We start from the raw sequence: 7,492 nt of genomic DNA, 5'->3' as shown, positions 1-7,492 counted from the left end.
AGGTAACCATAGAACTTGCACTAGTGGGAAGTATTCAAGCAAAGGCACTTCAAGTTTCATTTCTATCAAGTAAGGATCAATTTGCTGATATATTTACAAAACCATTGTCCACCGCCAGATTTTCAACATTGAGATCGAGCCTCACTATTCTTCCAGATATGCTTGGCTCACAGGGGCGTATCAACAGTACAAAGAAATGCACCTCTTGTGCACATACAAAGGACATGCCAAGCCTGAATCCTCTAGAATAAAATCTGTTGTATACGTGTCATTCTATTACTTGTGATTCTGACATATTGTTACAAAGAATATTCTCATTTTATGTATATAAATACCCACTCTATATCGAATACAAAAAATGAGAACGAAACAATTCTTTTCAATTCTACACAATTTGCTTGTGTTTAATATGGTATCGAGAGCCTTCTAGGACTCACGTCCATTGTTCCTGGCATTTTTCAGTCCAAGCTCAAAAGCTTTCTTCCATGGATGAAACTCCTGAACTTCCTCTCATTCCTTCTCAAAACAACAATGCCTCTCCAAATGTTAATCTTCCCTCTTCCATCACAATGAAATTAACTCATGATAATTATCTTTTGTGGAAGGCACAAATCATGCCTTACCTCAAAGGACAAAATCTGTTTGGGTGTCTTGATGGGACCGTTCTTGCCCCTCAAATGCTTGATAAAAGTACTCAGCAAATTACCCCTAAGTTTCTTGCTTAGCAACGACAGGACCAAGCTGTCATGAGCATCCTTATCTCCTCCTTATCTGAACCCTTGATAGCACATGTTCTACAAGCATCCACTTCCAGAGAAACATGAGATGTTCTTGTAGATCTGTTTGCTACAAATTCTCAAGCCCGCATTATGCAAGTTCAAATGCAGCTTACTACTCTCAAAAAGGGTTTGGACTCCATTGCTGAATATTATCAGTGTGCCAAGCTCCTTCAAAATACCCCTGCCATGGCTGGTAAAACCCTCTCCTCCACTGATTTCATTACTTTTCTCTTGGCTAGCTTGGGGATAGACTATGATTCTGTTGTGACTTCAATTACTACTCGTGCTAACCCTCTCAACCCTGCACAAGTTTATAGTCATTTACTCACTCATGAGTCTCGGCTAAACCATCAGCATACCACTCTTATGACTTCACCTGAGTTTTCTGCTAATAATACTCAAAAGCAATCTGGTCACAATGCTTCCCGAGGCAGAGATCCATCTCGTGGTAGGGGTGGTTATAGAGGATGAGGTCGAGGCAGACATGGTGGAAGTTTTTCTCCCTTCCCACCCAATTGTTCCCCACAAAGACCCACTTGCCAAGTTTGTCACAAACAAGGACACACAACTGATACCTGTTACCATCGTTTTAACTTTAGTTTTCAATCACCTCCACCACCCTCTCTCTCGGCTAACTTCACCTCTGGTCCACATTACACTCAAACATCATCCGCACTTGTTGATAACACTTGGTATCCCGATTCCGCTGCTACACATCATTTCACTTATGATTTTTCTAACCTTTCTCTTAATCCATATGAGTACACAAGTGAAGAACAAGTTCGTGTAGGTGATGGTAATTCCCTTCCAATTCATCGTGTTGGCACCTCAACACTTCCTTCCACTAATGGCAATTTTCTTCTCTCCAAACTCTATCATGTTCTTTTAATTTCTAAAAATTTAGTTTCTGCTAGAAAGTTTTGTGAAGATAATTGTGCATTTTTTGAATTTTACTCTTCTTTTTTATGTGTAAAGGATTCCCACACCAAGAAAGTCATTCTCCAAGGCCATACTAAAGATGGCATGTATGCCTTTCCATCAAGTCCTCCATTTCCTCAAGCACATGTTGGTGAACGTGTTTCTGCTTTCCAATGGCACATTTAGGTAGGTCATCCATCCATGCAACTCGTTCATAAAATACTTTTTGAAGCCAGTCTTCCTATCAAATCATCATCTCCACCTGGTCTATGCTCCTCCTGTTGCAAAGCCAAAATCCACCAACTTCCTTATGGTCAGTCTTCATCAAGATCAAAAGCTCCTTTTCAACTTTTGTATTCAGACGTATGGGGGCCTACACCATTGTTATCCCGTGGTGGTTTTAGATTTTATCTTTTCTTTGTAGATGACTACAATCGGTTTACTTGGATTTTTCCATTAAAGTGTAAACCTAACATAGTCACAGTCTTTCTTTCCTTTAAACGTCATGTAAGACTTCTTTTTAATACAAAAATTCGAGCACTACAATCTAATTGGGGTGGAGAATTTAGAGCTCTTAATAATGTGTTGCAATCTTTTGGTATTTCCCATAGAATTTCCTGTCCATATGCACACTCACAAAATGGTTTGATGGAAAGAAAACACAACCATATTGTCAAGATCAGACTTGCTCTCCTTGCACATTCGTCACTACCTCATTCATATTGGATTATAGTCACTACCTCATTCATATTGGATTATATGTTTCTAAAGACATTTGGGTGTCAATGTTGGCCTAATCTTTGGCCATATAATAAACACAAGATTAATTTTTGATCACTTCCGTGTGTATTTCTTGGTTATAGCTCCTTTCACCATGGCTATCTTTGTTTTCATGTTCCCGCTGCCAGAATGTATGTTTCCAGGGACGTATTGTTTGATGAAAACACATTCCCCTTCTCTGTGTCCTTCACGAACCTACCCACTCAAAATCAATCCACTCCATCGCGCACATTCTTACTAATTTCATTCCCTTCTAGTTATGGGTCCTCACAACCTAACTCCATTTCCCTGCCAATTGCCAACTCAACTCCACAGACCCTTAATTCTTCACTCACGGCCCTGACCCAATTAATTCTTCACCTCCTAGACATATCACTCCCACCCGTAGAAACAATACAAAGCCCACCAACTCAATTCATCATTCCAGCACTTCAGAAACAAGCCCATCATTAGCACTACAAACAAGCCCATCATTTGCCTTAGAAATAAGCCATCATCTGAAGCCTTACCTTTCGAATCCAACCAACCCTCTGCTTTTCCTAGGGCACAACCTCACTCGTCTTCCCCAGGTATGTCTCTTCCCATCGAGCAACCACTTCCAAACACTCACCCCATGCAAACCAGAGCCAAATCAAATAAAACCTGTCCCAAAATAAGAACAGAAGGCACCATTTCTTAGCCTCTACCTCGAGCTCATGTGACTATCATCCTAGATGAACCAAAATCTATCACCGAAGCTTCAAAATTTTCAGAATGGAGACATGCGATGAAGCTTGAATTCGATGCTCTCATGTCCACCAACACGTGATCCTTAGTTCCCCCTGCCTCAAATTAGAATCTTGTTGGCTGTAGATGGATATTCAAAACCAAGCTTCTGTCAAATGGCTCTATTGAAAGGCGAAAAACCAGATTGGTAGCCAAGGGCTACAATCAACTTGAAGGCTTGGATTACAACGAAACCTTCAGTCCTGTGGTGAAACCCACTTCAATCAGGTTAGTTCTATCAATCGCAATTTCTTCTGGTTGGCCGATACAACAATTAGATATCCAAAATGCATTTTTTCATGGGACACTTGATGAACAAGTCTTTATGACTCAGCCACCTGGGTTTGTACACCCTCAATTTCCTCATTATGTCTGCAAGCTCAACAAAGCTTTATACGGCCTTAAACAAGCTCCACGAGCCTGGTATGCACGATTGAGTTCTCAGTTACTTGAATTGGCCTTTATTGTTTCCAAATCTGATTTGTTGTTGTTTATCTATCGGCATAACTCTGTGGTTGTATATTTCTTGGTGTATGTGGATAATATCGTCCTTACTGGCTCTAATTCAAATGTTTTAAAACACATCATTTCGGTTTTAAGCACTGATTTTCCTCTTAAAGACCTGGGGCTTTACATTATTTTTTGGGACTTGAATGTAATCGTACCAGCACTGGACTAAAGTTATCTCAAAGGAAATACATTTTGGAATTACTCAAAAAGATAAACATGTTGAATTGCAAGCCTGTCGGCAGTCCCATGTCCCCTTCCACCAAGTTATCTACATATGATTCAACCTCTGTGGAAGACCCCTCCTTTTATAGAAGTATTGTGGGAAGCTTGCAGTACTTATTGTTTACAAGGCCAGACCTTGCCTTCTTTGTCAACCGTGTGTGCCAATTTATGCATGCTCCATGTTTATCTCATTGGCAAAGTGTTAAAAGAATTTTATGGTATCTAAAACACACATTGGACTATGGTCTCTGGATTACACTTTCTCCCATTTCTTCTATTTCTCTGGCTGCTTGCACCGACGCAGACTGGGCCAACTATCCAGACGACAGAAAATCAACTAGTGGCTATTGTGTTTTTTATGGCAAGAACTTGGTTTCATGGAGTTCAAAGAAGTAATCAACCATAGCTAGATTAAGTACGAAGGCGGAATATAACGCACTAGTTCATGCTACTTGTGAATTATTGTGGCTGCAATCACTCCTATCTGAGTTTGGAATATTTTTACCAAACCTCTTACTCTTTACTGTGACAATTTGGGGGCAACTTACCTCTCCATGAATCCAGTAATGTACTCCCATACCAAACATGTCAACATTGACTATCACTTTGTTCGGGATCGTATTCAAGCAAAGGCACTTCAAGTTTCATTTCTATCAAGCAATGATCAACTAGTTGATATATTTACAAAACCGTTATCCACCACCAGATTTTCAACGTTGAGATCAAGCCTCACTATTCTTCCAGATATGCTTGGCTCGCAAGGGCATATCAACAGTACAAAGAAAGGCATCTCATCTGCACATACAAAGGACGTGCCAAGCCTGAATCCTCTAGAATAAAATCTATTGTATACGTGTCATTCTGTTACTTGTGATTTTGACATTTTGTTACAAAGAATATTCTCACTTTATGTAGAAAAATACCCACCCTGTAGCCAATACAAAAAATGAGAATGAAACAATTCTTTTCAATTCTACACAATTTTCTTGTGTTTAATAGGAAGAATAGTAACAACACATCCATTAAACAAAATATCACTGCATGCAAGCTTCAAGGCAGGTTGGAACTTCATAAAAAAAATTTCATATTAAAGACTTAGAGGTCAACATCTTCCTCTTCACCTTCCAAACTCCTTGAGACAAGTAGAGGATACTCAACCAAGCTCCTTGGAACTTCAAAGGCCATCTACTCATACTAAAATCGTGGCCACCAAGTTCCACTCGGCAGGACATAAGTCTAAATTCTTCTATGTTTCATGTGCAAATTCATGGTCTTACTTTAAAGTAAAAAGTGCAACAAAAATAGGTAATGTTATTGGAAAATTAGTGGAAGTGGATGTAGACCCACAATTTGGGATAACCTGTAAAAGATTGATAAGAATGAAGGTTGAAATAGACATAACCAAGCCTTTCAAGCAAGGCTTTTGGCTCCCTAGAGATTATGGCATAGACACTTGGGTATCATTCAAATATAAAAGACTATCGAATTTTTGTTACGCTTGTGGGAGGCTTGGACACTCACAGATTTTGATCTGTACATTTCTAAAACCTTCCCTTCAGAGTTACCCTTCGGTTCTTGGCTCAGGGCTAATACGTACAATACAGGATCAAACCCACCACCACATCAAAATCAAGCACATTTTCAAGCAACAATGCAACTTGACAAAAGCATGGAAGGAAAATCGAGAAATACACAATTAATTTGCTTGGATGAACAAAAAGGGAACATAAGCAGCAACAAAACACACGAAGTCAAAAAACTGATGGGATTAAAAAAAGCAAAAGGAAAAATTGATGTACTCCCTGAAGCTTCATCACAAGGAACAACCCGATTAGAAGCACCCCCAGATTTATTGTTGAGCTCACATGCAGTAGAATCACTCCAAGTCTTCTATCGGACACAAGCAGTAGAAACATTTTTAGTCAAAAATCATGGAATGCAATCTTACATTTTGGACCAAGCTCAAATTGTTGCTTCACTAAATCAACAAAAGCCGGTGAGAGTTTCTTCTAAAAAAGATTTATTCTCCAGCAATGATTTCAACCAAAAAGCAAAAGTGGTGGAACAAATCCAAACCGACCCACTTCTGGCATTATTTGCACCGATGCACGGAACATTGCACGACGGATGGCTCCAAACCAGCATTGAACCAACAAGCAGAACTCTTCACGGCAAAGCGCTCCCTCAACTCGTGCCAAGCCCAGCTGCTTCGGCTTCCTCAAATGAAGTACTGTTCAAAGAAATAAATTCATCCATTGTTGGCAATAAGTCTTCATCAACAATTGTTGGGTCTCTCAATACCAAAATACAATTAAGCCCATTGAACCCTCTCCTATAATATACAGTGAAAGGAACTTCTGAAGTAAAGGACCTGCAAGAAAGGAGAGAAGATAAATCGACTTTGATTCTGTCAGGGACAAGTGAGCCGTGGGTTCATTCCAAAACTTATCAGTCAAGAGTTCAATCTCTACACTGTTAATACCTTTTCATCAACAAAAGAGACAAAACCATCTTTTCGTAAAAGAGAAAATTTCACTTTAAAAGCCATGATCGAGGCGGTAAATATATTGGAACATGATGTTCATCTCCATGCACCAGAGCACGCAACTGATACCGCGCATGAAGGAAATCCACGTACTCGTAAAGTAATCAAGCCGCAAGCAGAAAGTGGATAACAAATCAGTCCGTTGCATTCCATGGACCCCCCACTGCTCTTCGCATTCCTTAATTTGTTGGCTAACAACCTGACAATTGTATATTCTCTCTCTCTCTCCTTTCTATTAGACAGTTACGTAGCTTAGCTCTATTTAAACAGCGGGAATATTTCCCTTTATGTAATGCATTTTTTTTTTATGTGAAATTATATTTCTCTCGAGGACTTCACCTCCTTCCTAGACTTTTTACTTTCTTACATGGTATCAAGAGCAAGGTTCTCCTGAGAATTTTCCATGGAAGACCAGAAAACCAAACCATCCATCTTCCTCAACTTCAACAACATAACCAACCCTTGCCGTCTGGACCACGAGGACAACCCCTCCATTTCACTGGTTCCAGAATTACTCACCGCAGACAACTACACCACCTGGTCCAAAGCAATATGCCATGCACTGCGAGCCAAAAATAAAATCGGTTTCATCAATGGCACAATATCCAAACCTATGGACCCAAAAGATCCACTACTTGGAGCATGGGAGCGATGCAACGATCTCGTGGTCTCATGGCTACAAAACTCGATCAACCAAAACCTCAAATCTAGCATCGCACTGGTAGACGATGCTCCCGTGATCTGGGAAGAACTAAGAGACAGGTTCACACAACAAAACGAACCATGTATCTTCCAGTTAAAGAAGGCGCTGGCAAGATCACAACAGGACCAAGACCCTATAAGTATTTACTTTGGAAAATTAAAATCCCTATGGGATGAACTAGGGATATACGATCTCGTTCCCAACTGTGACTGCGGGAAGCTGAAGGTCCTCCTTGACAAGTACCAATGAGACTGCGTGATACAGTTTCTA

This window comes from Juglans microcarpa x Juglans regia, chromosome 7S (assembly GCF_004785595.1).
Source record: "Juglans microcarpa x Juglans regia isolate MS1-56 chromosome 7S, Jm3101_v1.0, whole genome shotgun sequence".
Taxonomy (NCBI): domain Eukaryota; kingdom Viridiplantae; phylum Streptophyta; class Magnoliopsida; order Fagales; family Juglandaceae; genus Juglans; species Juglans microcarpa x Juglans regia.
This window is presented reverse-complemented; position numbering follows the sequence as displayed.